Source organism: Piliocolobus tephrosceles, chromosome 4, assembly GCF_002776525.5.
Source record: "Piliocolobus tephrosceles isolate RC106 chromosome 4, ASM277652v3, whole genome shotgun sequence".
Lineage (NCBI taxonomy): Eukaryota > Metazoa > Chordata > Mammalia > Primates > Cercopithecidae > Piliocolobus > Piliocolobus tephrosceles.
The window spans coordinates 27420108-27437806 of record NC_045437.1 but is presented as its reverse complement, the minus strand read 5'-3'; the positions used below and the strand labels follow the sequence as shown (position 1 = coordinate 27437806).

The 17699-nt window shown below is 32.4% G+C and overlaps 1 pseudogene across 1 annotated transcript; it reads right to left on the bottom strand.

The window, feature by feature from the left end:
* Positions 1 to 15680: 15680 nt before the first annotated feature.
* Positions 15681 to 16535, bottom strand: LOC111546721 (annotated as a pseudogene). The gene has a single exon (XR_002732891.2). The product of XR_002732891.2 is annotated as a PHD finger-like domain-containing protein 5A pseudogene (transcript).
* Between the last annotated feature and the right edge of the window lie 1164 nt (positions 16536 to 17699).

The following is a 17699-nucleotide window of genomic DNA, read 5'->3' as shown; positions in this document are numbered from 1 at the left end:
TATCTGGACACTTGATAGGAAAAGGGAGTTGAATCTTTTCAGTAAATGATTCTAAGTCAAACGCCTGGTCTTACGAAAAAAAAAAAAAAAAACAATAAAATTTAATTTCTACTTCACTACATTCTTACAAATGAATCCCAATGAAATTGCATATCTGAAAGTCGAAGATCAAACTATAAAGCTTCTAGAATAAAATATAGAAGAGCAGTTACAGGGCTTTAAATCTGAAACGTTTTTTTCATATACATTTGACCCTTTCTATGTGGCTTTTGCATCTGTGGATTCAACTAATCATGCATCAGATATAATCAAAAATTTAAAAGAAATAAGAGTACAACATTAACAAATAATACAAAAGTCAAGAATACAGTATAATGATTTACATATGATTATATTGTATTAGGTATTATAAGTAATCTAGAGGTGATTTAAAGTATATGTAGGATATTTGAAGGTAATATGCAAATACCATGCTATTTTATATTACTGACTTGGGTACTCTTGGATTTTGGTAAACTTAAGCGTTCCTGGAGCCAATACCCTGTAGAGACCAAGAGATGACTGTGTAACACGAAAGGTACTAATCTTAATGAAAAACATTTATAATTCATATAGTATTAAAATTAAATAAATTTGGTCATGCTATGACCTTTTGTAAAAGTACAAACAAAACAACAGAATAGTAGCAGATATATGCCAGACATAAACCCAAAAACAAAATAATTAATAAAAATTGGCCTAATTCCATTTTTCTTTTAGCAGTATCAAGTTCTACAATTATTACAAATTTAAGAAATATATTTCTTATGTTCGATACATAGTTATATAAATGAAAATTGACACATTTAACTTAACTATGTAAAATGTATTCTATTTTACAGAGGACATAAACCATTTGTTAAGTCAAATTTATGATGTGAATTACTACAAGTTAAATTGTGGGTGTAATTTTGGATTTTCATATAATATGTTACATTGAAAAACTCATATTTGTTCTGGGGAGTTATTTTTATTTAATTACTGGAATTGCATTCTTTACAGATCTTTTTCTAGTTGGAGAAAAATATAGTTGATGCATGAAGCTTTGTGTTATTTGCATGAGTTTAGCGTCTTATTGATGTGAAAACAAATTGTTTTTAGGAGAAGTGATTAAATTTCTACATAAATTTATACATATGTATATATAAAGATCTCTTACCCAATTTTATATAAATTTAAATATATAAATGCAAATATACATGCATTTATACACATACATGTGTTTATATATAAATGTACCTGTATATTTATAAACATATATATACATTTATATACATATAAATATAAATGCATTATATTTATATCTAAATTACTGTATTATATGTAATATGTAAAATATTTATATTTATATTTATACATTTACATGCTTAAATGTATTTATATTTACATATAGATGCATGTATACACATACATGCACATATATTTATAAAAACATAAATATACATGTGAATTTATATGTATGAATTTAAATATTTATATACATATATTATTGTGTAAACTTAATACATGTTAATGAATTTGTACTTGTGAATTTATATGTATATTAATTTAAATGTTGACACCATGTGAATATTAACTTTACATATATAGATGTTTATATATTTATACATAAATTTAAATTTAAAAATAAAAATATATTTAATTTAAATATATATAATTCCTAAGATGTCAGATTATTTCTTTCCAAGTATCACTAAGAATTCTACTAATAGTTCATTAAAATATCTGTTTAGAAAATATTTTAAATATGTAGAAAATAAGCATGAGCTTCTTATCAAAAAAATAACTGAGTTTTAGAGAATAGTCAGTCTAACATTTTCTGATCCATTTGTCTTTAAAGTCTGGAAAACTTCATGAAAGTGACATCTAACACAAAATCTCAACATATTAAAAAGCAATTCAAAGTTCAAAAAGTGCTGTTCTAGCTGAAAAACTGTGGAAGGTGAAGCCTAAAGTAAATTTGTCTATTCTGTAATTTCCCAGTGCCTCTCAGGGCCCTTAGAATACCTCCAAGAAACCAATATGAACGGTCAGAGATAGCTTTAGAATTAAATACCAAATTTGTTCAGTCTTTCAAATTATTTAATTAAAATCCATTAAGTCAAAAAGTTGAAGTTTTTCATTCAGTATCATGCATGTGGCCAGTGGTACAATGAGGAAATAATTTTTACCACCTTTAGAAAATACTTATTTGAAATTCCCAGATGCACCCTTTCTGCTTGATACTATATCGCAGTGTTCTAGAATTTTATTTAGAGTATTAAGAAGTATGCTTACTTGTTAAGATTCATTTTTCTGCTCATTTTTATTTTTGCTCAGTTTATTTAATTATTAGAGTGTTCCTTTGGTTTAGAAATGATTTAAAGTGTTTTCAAAAGTTTCTCAGTAGTTCTTTAAGCTTCTTTGCAAAACATTTTATGGTTTTAACAAAATAAAAACAAAAATCTGATAAGCAAGGTGTCCAGAGAGAAATATCATTTTTTAATTTTAAATTATTGTGAGTACAGAATAGGTATATATATTTATGGGATACATGTGATATTTTGATACCAACAGATAATGTATAACAATAAAATTAGCATAATTAAGATAGCTAACACCTCAAGAATTTATCATTTCCTTGTGTTAGTGCCAATTCTACTCTTACAGTTACTTTAAAGTATACAATAAATTATTATTGGTTATAGTTATCAACTATAATTTTCATTCTATCTAATCAGATCTTTTAAATGGGCAAACGATCTAAATAGAAATTTTTAAAAAGAAGATATGTAGATGGACAGACAATAGCACTCTGAAAAGAAAATGTTGAACATTACTAATCATCAAAGAACATCATCAAAGAAATGCAAATCAAAGTGACAAGGAGATGTCATCTTGCCCTGTTAAAATGGTCATACTGTCACTAAGGAGAATATTATGGAGGTTCCTCAAAAAACTAAAGATAGAACTACCATATAATCTAGCAATCTCACTGCTAGGTATATATCCTAAATAAAGAAATCAGTATGTCAAAGAGCTATCTGCACTATTCGTAACAGTGCAGCTCTCTTATTGCAGCACTATTCATAATGACTAAGATTTGGAACCCACCTAAGTGCTCATCGCTGGATGGAAGGATGAAGAAAATATGGTACATTATACAATGAAGTATTATTCAACTGTAAAATTAATGAAATCCTGTCATTTGCAACAATATGAAGGAAACAGAAGGAAATTATATTAAGTGAAATATAAGTCAAGCATACAAAAAAAAAAAAAAACTTTCATGTTCTCACTCATCTGTGGGAGCCAAAAGTGAAAAAAAAAAAAAATGAACTCATGGAGATTCTATTAGGTGATTCTTGCATTGTTATAAAGAAATATCTGTGACTGGTAATTAATAAGAAAAAAAAAATTATTTGACTCACATTTCTGCAGGTTCTACGGGAAGCACAGTGGCAGCCTCTGCTTATGGGAAGATCTCAGGCAATTTTGATTTATGGTAGGAGGTGAAGGAGGAGCAAGCACTTCACCTGACAAAAGCAGGAAGAAGAGAGAGTGGGTCGGGAGAGATGCCATATACTTAAACAATCGGATCTCTTGAGAACTCGCTAACTATCACGAAGACAGTACCAAGCTGTAAGTGATCGGCTCCCATGACCCAAACACCTCCCGCCAGGACCAACCTCCAACACTGGAGATTGCAATTAAACATGAGATTTGAATGAAGACAAATATCCAAACTATATCAGAGATACTACAATGTTGGAATGATGGTTACCAGAGGTTGGGAAAGGTAGCAAGGGAGGAGACAAAGTGGTGACGGTTACTGAGAGTAGTAGTATTTACATAAATAAAGACTAAATTGTATTTTCTAACTTAAATTTTTTTTTTAAATTCTCACCTTCCTCCCTTCTAGTTGTTCTGATCGAATATAAACAGTTGTAAGTTGCCTTTCACTCAGCACCACACTTAAAAAGTGACCTAAATAGTAACAAAACACGACTTAACAAAATTAGTGTGATGCAGTAAAAGCAGTGCTTAGAAGGAAATATATAGCATTGAATCTAAAATCAATTACCTATGCTTCCACTTTAGGAAATTAGAAAAAGAAGAGCAAGTTAAACTCAAAGTAAGTAGAAGAGAACAAATGATAAGAATTAAAGCAGAAATCAACTAAATTGAAAACAGAAAATCATACAGAAAACCAAGAGAACTGAAAGCTGGTTCTTAGGAAAGAGCTATAAAATCACTGAGCCTGTAGTCAGGTTCACTATGAAGAAAAGAGAGAAAAACAAATTTCTAATATCAAAAATGAAAAAGGACCATTTTGAATTATATAGTCATTAAAATGATGGTATATGGGAGAAATTATTTTCCAATAATGCATCTGATAAAGAACTCAATAACTCAATAAGAAATAAAACAAATAACCTTATTAAAAAGGCAAAGAATATGAACAGACATGTCTCAAAAGAAGACATTGAGCAGTCCACAAACGTGAAAAAAATGCCCAACATCGCTAATCATCAGAGAAATGCAAATTAAAACAACAATGAGAAATCATCTTACACTACTCAGAATAGCCATTATTAAGAAGTCAAGAAACAGCAGATATTCGTGAAAAACCAAAGAAAATGAAATACTTATACATATTTGTGGGAATGTAAATTAGTATAACCTCTATGAAAAACAGTATGGATATTTCTCAAATAAGTAAAATAGAACTACCATTTGATTCAGCAATTCCACTACTGGGTTTCTACACTCAGGAAAAGAAACCATTATGTCAAAAGACATCTGCACTTATATATTTATCTCATCACTATTCACAATAGCAAAAATCATGGAATCACCTAAGTGTCTATCAACAGATGATTGGACAAGGAATGTGATACACACACACACACACACAATAATACTGTTTACTCGTAACAAAATATAACATTATGTCTTTTGCAGCAACATGGATAGCACTGGATATCATTATCCTAAGTGAAATGCCTCAGAAGCAGAAAATCAATAACTTCTCTTTCTCACCTGAAAGTAAGAGCTAAACGGTAGGTACACATGGACATACAGTATGGACTAATAGACACTGGAGACTCTAAAGTGTGGAAGGGTGGAAGGGAAAGAAGAAATGAAATACTAGCTAATGGATAGAATGTATACTCTTTTAGTAATGGCTATATTAAAAGCCCGGACTTCACCACTATGCAATATATTCATCTAACACAACTGAATTTGTACCTCTAAATCTATAAAAATAAAAAAGTTACAAAGAAATACTATGAACAATTACATGCCCACAAAGATAAACTATTTGAAACAGACCACATGTTGTTGCTGTTTGTTTGTTTGTTTTTTTGTTGTTGTTTAGATGGAGTTTTGCTCTTGTCACCCAGGCTGGAGTTCAATGGCAGTATCTCGGCTCACTGAAGTCTCTGCCTCCAGGGTTCAAGTGATTCTCTTATTTCAGCCTCCCAAGTAGCTGGGATTACAGGCGTTCCCCACCACATCCGGCTAATTTTTGCAATTTTAGTAGAGACAGGATTTCACCATGTTGGCCAGGATGCTCTCAATCTCTTGACCACATTATCCTCCCGTCTCGGCCTCCCAAAGTGCTGGGATTATAGGCATGAGCAACCATGCTTGGCCCAAACAGAACAATTTCTTAAAAGGCACACTCTGTCAAAACACATAAAAATAAGTAGATAATCCAAATAAGCCTCTATTAAAGAAATTAAATCAATATTTAATAACTTTCTGAAAAAGGAAACATCAGAACCAGATGGGTTCACCAGTGATTTCTATCAAACATTTAAGAAAGAAACAATACCAATTCTCTTCAATATCTGTCAGAAGAGAAAAGTATAAGGAATACTTTCCAATTCATTCAGTGAAGGCAACATTACCCTAATACCAAATCCAGAAAAGCCATTAAAAGAAAAAAAAAAAAAAAAAACTATTGACCAATATCTCTCATGAACATAGATGAAAAAGCCTTAAAGGAAAAGTTAGTGGACATAACAACTTACTTGTAAAACTTGTAAAGAGTGTCATGTTGTCCCCTGTTAAAATCATATATAAGATGATCTCAACTATATAAAGTAAAAATCTGCAGAGGACTAAAAAACTATTCTGTTTTTAAAAAGGAAATATTAGCAAATGAAACACAAAAATATATTAAAAGATCTATCCACCACAACCAGGTGGGATTTATCTCAGGTATGCATGGTTGGTTCCACATTCAAAAATCAGTTAATGTAATCCATCAAATCAGTAGGCAAAAATAAGAAAAATCACATGATCATATTAACAGATGGAAAAAAATCGTTTGACAAAATCCAATTCCCATTTATGAAAAAACTCTCAAAAACTAGGAAATACAAGGAAACATCCTCAAGTTGATTAAAAATAAAAAACAAAAAACAAAAAGAAAAACCTATAAGAAATCTACAGCTAACATTATATTTAACAGTGAGGAACTTGAATCTTTCTTGCTAAGATCAAGAATAAGGCAAGGATATCCTCTTTCACCACTGATTTTCAACATCATACTGAAGTCTTAGTAATGCAATAAGGTAAAAATAAAATATATACAGTTTGGGAAAAAACAATAAAGCTGTTTTTGTTCACATATGACATTATCATCTATTAGCATTTCCCAAAATAAAAATACTTAAGTAAACATGTTACAAAATATGTATAAGATACAATAAAGAAAAATTCCAAAACTCTCACAAAAGTTATCAAAAAACTAAATAAATAGAAATATATTCTATGTTCATGGAAAGCAAGATTCAATATTGTCAACATATCAGTGCTTCCCAACTTGATCTATAGATTCATTGCAATACCAATCACAATCCCAGAAAGTTATTTTGCAGTTAAGACCAACTTATTCTAAAGTTTATACAGAGATGCAAAAGATCCAGAATAGACAACACGATATCGAAGGAGAAGAACAAAGCTGAAGGACTGACACTACTCAACTTCAAGATGTATTTAAAGCTACAGCAATGAAGACAGTGTGGTATTCGTTAAAAAAAAAAGGCAAATGAACTGATGGAATGAACTATAGGAAACAGATCCACATACATATAGTCCAATGATTTTGACTAATGAACAAAAGCAATGCAATGGAGAAAAGATAGTTTTTCAAAAAATGATGTTGTAAAAACTGGACATTCACATGAAAGAAAAGGAACCTAGACCTTATACCCTTCATGAACCTTAACTGAAAGTGTATCACAGACCTTTTATGTAAAATACACGACCTTTTATGTAAAATATAAAAGTATAAAACACTTCCATGATAATATAGGAGAAAATCTACATGCTCTTGGGTTAGGTGATGGCTTTTTAAATGCAATGACCGAAGTGCAATCTATGAATGAAATAAACTTGATTAAGATTAGAAATTTCTGCTTTGTAAAATACATTGTCAAGAGAATGAAAATATAATCCACTGACTTGGAGGGAATATTTGACACAAAATTACTTATCTTTTAAAGGACTGACACCCAAAATGTACAAAAAATCTTAAAACTCTGCAATGAGAACACAGTAAGATTTTTAAAATGGGCCAAAGACATAACAGATACCTCACCTAAGAAGATATTCAGATGGTAAATAAGCATGTAAAATGATGCTCACAATCATGGATCATCATGATTTTATGGAATAAAATAACTAAAATATTCTTTATTGACCATTTTTTCACTATGCAACTTTAGTAAGTGTTGTAAAATTATAGACACCAAATTACTGTAAAATATATTACATGGCAACAATGAGAAACAGAAGATGAAACTGATTAAAATAAAGACTATTATCAGATTACTGTTAAAGTTTGTGACAGTCTTACTGGAACATTTGATTTTTAAGTTCAGCACAGAAATATTTTTAATATATACATCCTTATTCTATCTTCTTTGTTTTCATCTTCATATATGTTTTGATTAACTTTCATTATTCTTATTTATTTTGTGTAGAAAATATTTTTGAACACCTTTTTGTGCTATCTACTCTTCTAGACACTGAGAATACAGTAGTAAACAAATTAAGAAAAAAATATGCTCTCAATGGATAGATTTTTGAAAACATGAACAAATCTATGATTAGATATGGGTGAGACAGTTTGCTATTCTATATATATAAATATATTCACTCATTTAATACTCCCCAAATATTTATGAGGTAGGTATGCTATTATCTCCATTTCAAACTGAGGAAACCAAGACATTGAATAAACTGTTAAATACATCAAAACAAAATGTATTGTACATGGGTTCACACTTAGGAATTACAACTCCAGGACTCCTGCTCATAACAATGTATTATTAACAAAGACAGATATATATTTAAATTCCTTTTTTGTTTCTAATAACAAAATATTTAAAACTGGGTACTTTTAGGTAAATGAATTCATTTCTTTTAGCTTTGGAAATTGAGAAGTACAACTTTGAAGGACCACATCTCGTGAGGGCCTTCTTGCTGATGGTGATACTCTGAAGAGCGCCCAGGTGGCTCAAGGCATCACACTGGCAGTCATGATAAATCAGGTCTTTCGTTTCTCATAAAAGAACCAATCTCTTTCTCATAATAACTCATTAGTCCTTTAACCCTTTCATCCATTAAGCCTTGAATAGATTAATATATTCATAAGGACATCATCCTTCCTTATTCAATAACCTCTTAAAGGCTTCACATCTAATTAAAGTTCAACATGATCTTCGGAGGGGTCCAACATTAAAACATAGCATTTAAACATAGCAATATGTGATTGATACAGTTAGGTTAGATGACAGATAGATGATAGATAAATAGATAGATAGAATAGATATAGAGAGTAGAGAAATAGATGAGAGGTACATAGATAGAATAGAATTTCCTTTCATTTGCATATTTACCAACAAATTATCCTTTATAAAGAATGAATTCACTCAGGAATATGAACAACATTTTTTCTTTTTAAACAATTAAGTAAAAAATAGAATTATTAACTCATAAGAGAATTAAAAGAGATAAAAACAAATGGATTCATTCATGATAAACAGTGTCTGATGCATACGTCGTTTTATTGTGGTTTGCCTTCTGTGTTTTGGAGATACGGCATATTTTTACAAGCTTTATGTTTGTGATAACCTTATGTTGTGGATGTCTATTAATGCCATTTTTCCAACAGCATGTATTGTCTTCATGTCTCTGTCACATTTTGATAATAAACTTTTTCATTATAATTATATCTGTTATGGTGATCTGTGAAACTAAGGATTATGCTATATCTACTCAGACTGGTCTCCATAAATGGCATAACAAAGCCTTCATGAGAGTACCTCTGCCTGCAGTAGAGGTACTATTGGTATGGTACCAATATACCAATAGTATACCAAGGTACTATTGGTATATGGTACCAATATACCAACAGTGGGCTTCCTGACTATTTTAAGCCCACTGTTGAGATATACTGTTAAAAAGAACAACAACACAGCTCCCATAATATTTCTGTTCACTGACGATTCACCTGGTCACCCAAGGGCTTTGATGGAAATGGACAGGAGATCAATGTTTTTATGCCTGCTGACACTGAATTTATTATTCAGCCTATTCATGAAAGAGTCACTTTTTTTGTTTTTCTTTAAATTTTTTAATTAAACTATTTTTTGAATTTTATAATTTTAATTTGTATTTTAGATTTTGGGGGTACATGTGCAGATTTGTAACTTGGGTATATTACATGACATAGGTTTGGAGTATGATTGATCCCATCACCCAGGTGGTGAGCATAATATCCAATAGTTAATTTTTCAGCCATTACCTACTTCCCTCCTTCCCTTTTCTAGTAGTCTCCAGTGTCTATTCTTTTCATCTCTATGTCCATGTGTACACAATATTTAGCACCCAGTTCTAAATTAGAACATGTGTTATTTGGTTTTCTGTTGCTGCATTAATTTGCTTAGGATCATGTCCTCTAACTGCCTCCAGGTTGCTGAAAAGGACATAATTTTATTTTTTATGGCTATATAGTTTTTCACGGTTGTATATGCAACACTTTTTTATATCCAGTACACCACTGATGGACACCTAGATTGATTCCATGTCTTTGGTACTTTGAATAGTGCTGTGATTAACATAAGAGTGTATGTATTGTTTTGGTAAAATAATTTATTTTCTATTGGATACATACCCAATAATGGCATTGCTGAGCATACATCAAATAAATTTCTGCTTTAAGTACTTTGAGAAATTTGCAAACCACGTTCCAAAGTGACTGAACTTTACATTCCCACAAACTGCGTACAAGCATTTCCTTTTTTTCTCAGCCTCACCAGTATATGTTGTTTTTGACTTTTTAATAATAACCATTGTGTCTGATGTGAGAAGGCATCTCATTGTGATTTGATTCACATTTATTTGATAATTTGTGATGTGAAGCATATTTTCATGTTTGTTGGCCATTTGTATGTTTTCTTTTGAGAAATGTCTGTTCCTGTCCTTTGCTCACTTTTTAATGAGATGGGGGTTTTTTGGTTGTTAAATTATTTAAGTTTCTTAAAGATTCTGGATATTAGACTTTGCCAGATGCCTAGCTTATGAATATCTTCTCTTATTCTGTAGGTTGCCTTTCTCCACTGATAGTTTTTTTTTTTTTTTTTTTTTTCCTGTACAGAAGCTCTTAAGTTTAATCAGTTTTCACTTGTCAATTTTTGTTTTTTGTAACAACTGCTTTTGAGGACTTAGTCATAAATTATTTTCCAAAGATGATGTGTAGAATAGTGTTTCCTAGGTTTTCTTCTAGGATTTTTATAGATTAAGGTTTTTCATTTAAGTATTGAATCCACCTTGAGTTAATATTTCTATGTGTTGAAAGAAACAAGTTTAGTTTTATTCTTCCATATATGACCTTCTAGCTATCACAGAATCATTTATTGAATAAGGAGTTCTTTCCATATATATGTATTTTTTTTGGTGGGGGGATTAACTTTGTTGAAAATCAGATGGCTATGGGTGTGCAGCTTTATTTGTGGATTCTCTGATCTGTTCCATTGATCTATTTCTGCACCAATACCAGGCTGTTTTGGTTACTGTAATCTTATGGTATGGTTTGAAGTCGAGTAGTGTGGTGCCCACAGCTTTGTTCTTTTTGCTTAGGAGTGTTTTAGCCATTTGGCTCTCTTTTGGGTTCCATATTAATTTTAGATTTTTTTTCTAATTATAATGGTAGTTTGATAGGAATAGCATTGAACCTGTAGATTGCTTTGGGCAATATGTACATTTTAATTATATTGATTCTTTAATCTGTGAGCATGGAATATTTTTCCATTTGTTTGTGTCATCTATGATTTCTTTTAGAGTGTTTTGTAGTTCTCCTTCTGGAGACCTTTTATCTCCTTGCTTAAATGTATTCCTAAGTATTTTATCTTTTGTAGTTATAGTAAAAAGGATTGCATTATTAATTTGGGTTACAGCTTAAACATTATTGTTCTGTAGAGATGTTACTGATTTTTGTACATTGATTTTGTGTTTTGAAACATTACTGAAGTTATCAGTTCCCACTGTTTTTTTCACAGAGTCTTTAGGATTCCCTGGGTACAGAATTATATCATCAGTGAAGAGAGACAGTTTTTCCTTTGTTTTCCAACTTAGATGTCTTTTCTTTTGTCTGATTGACCTAAGACTTCTAGTGCTATGTTGAATAGCAGTGGTGAGAAAGGTAATCCTAGTCTTGTTCCACTTCTCAAGGGAAAGGCTTTCAGTTGTTATTCATTCAGTATGATGTTGCCTGTGTGTTTGGATCTTATTATTTTGAGATATGTTTCCTTGATGCCTAGTTTGCTGAGAGTTTTTATCATAAAGGAATGCTGGGTTTTATGAAAACCTTTTTTTATATCAATTGAGATAATATTTTTATTTTAATTATAGTTATGTAGTTAATCACATTTATTGATACCTGGTATCATAGGTATGAAGTCTACTTGGTCATGATGAATTAACTTTTTAATATGCTGCAAGACTTAGCTTGCTAGTATTTTGTTGAGGATTTTTGTTTATGTTAATCAGAGATATTGGCTTACTGTGGTATTTTTTCATTGCATATTTGAATGTTTTGGTATCCGAATGAGGTTGCATTCATTGAATGAGTTAGTGAGAAGTCTTTCCTTCTCAATATTTTGAAATAGTTTCAGTAGACTTGGTATCAGCTCTTCTTTGTATGTCTGTAGAATTCAGTTCTTAATCCATGTGGTCTGTATATATTTTTAGTTTTTATTTTTCTTATTACTGATTCAATTTTGGAACTCAATATTGTTCTGTTCAGGGTTTTAATTTTTTCCTGATTTGATCTTGACAGGTTATGTGTTTCCAAGAATTTCCTCTAGATTTTCTAGTTTGTATACATAGAGATGTTTATTATGAGCTCTGTGGATCTTTTGTATTTCTGTGGAATCAGTTGTAATGTTGTCTTTGTTGTCTCTGATTGTGCTTATTTGAATTTCTCTCTCTGTCTTTTTTTTTGCTAACCTAGTTAGCAGTCTATTATTGATCTTGTTGATTTTTTAAATAACAAACTTTTGGTTTTGTTGATTTATTGAATTTTAAGGTCTCTTTTTTTTTTTTTTTTTTTTTTTTTGTCAGTTGTTCTCTGATTTCAGTTATTTATTTTCATCTGCCAGCCTTGGAGTTAGTTTGTTCTTATTTTTCCAGTTCCTCTAGCTATGATGTTAGATAATTAATTTAAGATCTTTCTTTTTTTTTTTCAGACAGGCTTTGAACACTATAAATTTTCCTCTTAACACTACTCTTTCTGCCTCCCAGAGATTTGGGTATGTTGTGTCTTTGCTTTTTTTATTTCAAAGAATTTTTTATTTCTGCCTTAATTTTATTGCTTACCCAAAAGTTATTCAGAACCATGCTGTTTATTTTCCATGAAATTGTGTGGTCTTGAGAGATCTTCTTAGTATTGATTTCTGTTTTCATGTCACTGTGGTCTGAGAGTATGGTTGGTGTAATTTTGATTGTTTTTAGAAGTTATTGAGTCTTGCTCTATGGCTGAGCATGTGATTTAGCTCAGAATATGTTCCATGTGCAGATGAGAAGAATTAATATTATGTGGTTCATGTGTGGAATATTCTACAGATGTCTGTTAGGTCCTATTGCCGAAGTGTTGAATTTATGTCCAGAGTTTTGTCTAGTTTTCTGCCAGAAAGTCATTTTGACTTTAGAGTCTTATTATTTAAGAAATACTTTTTGTAATTCTATCACTGCTATTTATTGCAATTTCTCTGATGGATCTGGGCAAAATTGATTGCCTTCTAGAAAATAGTTACCATTCCAAGTGCGTTAGGAACATTTATGATTCTTGGGAGGAGGTCAAAATATCAACACTAACAAGTGTTTGGAAAAAGTTGAGGGCAACTTTCATAAATTACTTTGAGAGGTTCAAGACTCCACAGGAGGAAGTTACTGCAGATGTGGTGAAAATGCCAGGAAAACTAGAATTAGGCCTGGGTCCTGAAATAGCGACTTATTGCTGTAATTTCATGATAACACTTAACAGGTGAGAACTTACTTCTCATGAATGAGCAAAGACAGTGGTTTCTTGAGATGGAAACTACTCCTGGTGAAAATACTGTGAACATTGTTGAAATGACAGCAAAGTACTTATAATATTATATAAACTCAGTTAGTAAAGCAGTGACAGAGTTTGAGAGAATTGACTCCAATTTTGAAAGAAATTCTGCTGAGTCAAATGTTATCAAACAGCATAGTATGCTGCAGAAACATCTTTTGTGAAAAGGAAAGTCCGTTATGGCAAACTTCTGTGTCGTCTCATTTTAAGAAATTGCCACAGCCACCCAACCTTCACCAATCACCACCTGATTAGTGAGTAGCCATCAACTTCCAGGCAAGACTCCTCTACTGGCAAGAAAGATTACTACTCCCTGATGGTTCAAACGATTTTTAACATTTTATCAATAAAGTATTTTTAAATTATAGCATGTGTATCTTTTTAGATATAATCTTACTGCACACTTAATAAACCAGAGAATAATATAAAGATAGTTTTTATATCCGTGATGAAACCAAAAGAATGTATGACTTGCTGTATTGTAGTATTCACTTTATTGGACATTCACTTTATTTTGGCGGTCTGTATTGAAATCAGCAACATCTGAGATATATCTTCACCTTCACGCAGACCAGTTTTGTTCGATTGCAGGCACTGCTGCTTCTAAGAGATGTTGACCAGAGGGTGGGGGAGTTTCCTGCTCTTCAAGGTTGGTGACTGTAGCTGTGGCTCTGCAGTGCCATTTAGTATCTGGTAGCTGAAGACACACTGCATGCAGTTACCAGGACAGGAGGCTGGTGCCTGCCTAACAAACTGAGAAGTTCCTTGACTGAATGAAGACCTTAGGCATATTCCTAGTGAACTGAGGTACAAGGACAGCAGAGCACAAAGGGCTGTCTGGAAAGAAGTGACATAGAATCCAGCACCTATTTACAATTTATTTTCTTGATAGAAGCCTAGGGAGAAAAGGTAGAGGTTCTGAGTGCCTGAGACTTCCATGTCCATTCACTTTGCTCTACGCAGAGTCACTCTGTGGTAGGAGTGCCGGGAGGATGGCATAAGAAACTTAGTGAATAGTACTGTTTCCATCTCTATTGCACAGGCAGGCCATCAGCTGTCTTGGTCCAACAGTGAAGACTTCTTATTAAGAGTACCAAGACCCATCCTTTTCAAGGAAACCATTCAAGGAACTCTTCTTTGTTTGATCTGCTGGGGTCTAGATGGCAGGAAACATATATTATGTGGTGGATATAGCTATCATTGCTGTTTTTTTTATTTTTGTTCTGTTTTTCTTTCTTTGTGGTCTCTTAAAGTTATTTCACACTGATGTAATTTTTTCCACATTAAAATAGCTATTAATCTCATCACTGTCTTCCTTGTTTATTTGCAAAATTTGTCCATTATGTCCATCTGCAATTTAAGCACATCCTCACTTCCTATTGATTTTTCTCCTTATTCTGTTTCTTTTCATCTTGGTGACTGTATTTTTGTCTTTGACTTAGCTTCTGATTTTTATATTCCAAATAAATACCTTTAATTTGTAAATAAAAACTGAATACCCTTTTAAAAATGTTTATATTTATTGTCTATGTCCTAAATGAACTAGTTATTCTCAAAGTGCTTTATAGAAATGCTCTCCATGGTAGTGTGAGGCTGAGGGAAAAAAATGTTTTTTTAATAATCATACTAGGAAAGACTACACATGGGGAGGCAACATAGGCTACTCAGTAGCTTATTGGATGAGTTATAATGGAGGACCCTGCCCAGCTTAGGCCTTGTAAATAAATGTTAGTGCCGTTAACTATCTCCATCTGCTTTTCTAATAAGCAGTATTAATCTCTTTGTGGAAAAAAAAAATTCCAGTAATTTTGAGGGGAAGACCACCTATGCCATATGAGAAATATGAAGAAGTTATTTCATAACCTGCCACAGAAACTAAGATTTTCTTTTTTTTATCAGAAAATAAACACCAACTTTATTAACATAATAGCAACAGAAAGTTTCCAATTTCTCAAAAGGAAAATAACATGACACCAGCACAAGTGTTAAATGAACAAATGCCTTTCAAGATGGCGGAGCGCCACCCCCCCTCCCCCCGCCCCCCTGCCGCAAAAAACAGTAAATGCCTACATTTCTTGTTCTGATAGCTTCCCACCACACACCAAAGGTTCCTCAAGGACAGCTGCCACCAGAGCTGCTGCAAGAACATGGTTTTCACTGGCTGTAGCTTCATAGTCAACTCCTCAAGCAGAAGACTAAAATATTATTTCTTTTTAGAAGATCTTGGTTGAAGGAGAACATATCAATATGGAGAACAGATCTCTGCTTCTCGAATTCAAGAAAAACCATTAACTAATCTATCAACTTTTCTCTGATACGGTGTGCCAGAGTGCTCTGTGAAGAATCCTTTTCCATCCCTACCGCATCTGGGTGAAGGGAGAGGAGGGGGTGGCAAGCTGCCAGTACACTAGCAGGCACTCCTGGTGATGCTATGGTCTCTGCTCCCTTTCTGCTGGTAGTAGTAGGCATGTTTTCTGGCTGCTGCAGCAGCTTGATGTTGGGGGGAGGAAGGGGCCACCCACCAATCACCTCTTCTTGAAGCCGTATTTTTTGCGTTCATAGAAGAGGTCTGTTTTAGAGCTCCCCAGATTGACAATCTTTGGGCAGCCATCTCTATCCTTCTCCTGGATGGTGCACTCCTTACAATAATACGCATCAGAGACCCCAGGGCCTCCACAGATCACACAGCGTCCCTGGTAAGATCCATAGTTACACTCATCACATATGCGCACCAGAGTGCAGGGACGCACATAGGAATCACAAATCACACACTTGCCATCACATTTTTCACACAGTCTTCCGATGGCAACACCAGCCTGCTTGGGGCAAAAGATCAAATCAGGATGATGTTTAGCCATAGCTCCCAATTAAGCCGGCCACCGGAAGCAGAAACTAAGATTTTCTCCTACAATTCTAGATCATAACATAATTGAAGTGTATACATATATTAGCTTGACTTAGGCAAGTTTCTTTTCTTTTTCTCTCACTTCCCAACAAATACTTGCCTAATGGTAAGAATATAGTTTTTCAAGTTCATGGGGAAATAATTCCAGAAACACTGCAGATACCAAAATCCATGGATGCTCAAAGGTTTTATATAAAATGATTTTATACAAAATCATCTCTAGATTACTTATCATACCTAATACAATACCTACGCATCACTTTATTCATGTGGTTTCAACCTCGTCTTGTACTCAGCGCAAGACAAATTCAAGTTTTGATTTTGGAATGTTGTGGAATTATTATATTTTTAATGTTTTTTATTTGAAGTTGGTTGGTGAACTCAATGATGCAGAACCCAAAGATATGGAAGGTCTAATGTAATTGGAACTAGGAGTGGGCTTGTAGACAAAACCCTCAAAGTGAATGTCAAATTGGTTGTAGCATTTTGTCAGTGTGTGTGGATGAAGAGAAGGGAGAATAAGTAACTGGGAATGTTTTTTTCCAATGGAAAGTTATAAAATAATCAATTTAATTGGCATAATTGTTCAGAAAACAGATCTAGACCTATGTTTAAATATATATTATTTTTCAGCATTTTTGTAAATGTTGTCACCATGTTATGAGGTAATTTTGAGAATTAGATTGTTATCAAAATATTGGATAAAAATAGAAGTTGTGAAAAATAGAAGAAATTAGATATTTGGTTGTAACACATAAGGCAGGCATGAAATTACAATGGGATTACATGACTCTGCTGCAGGAAACAAATTGTCCTTGTTGCCAGCACTCTACATAATAAATTATTCTCCAAGTACTTAACACATAAAATTATATTATCTTTAAATTTGCTAATCTACAAAATGGCAATGAGTGAAATGAATGTCTTCTTTGGGAAAATATGAGGCAAAATATGATTATAGCAATTGCATAGGCATATCTGATACATGTGAATTGATGAACATTAAACCTATTACAAAATAACTTCCCCAAGAATCTAACAGCACCTAAATGTTTGTATCTACCTTATTATGGTGATAATAAATATAGAGGTAATATTAAAGATAAGGATAAGATAAAGAGTATTTGAACAGATAAAAAA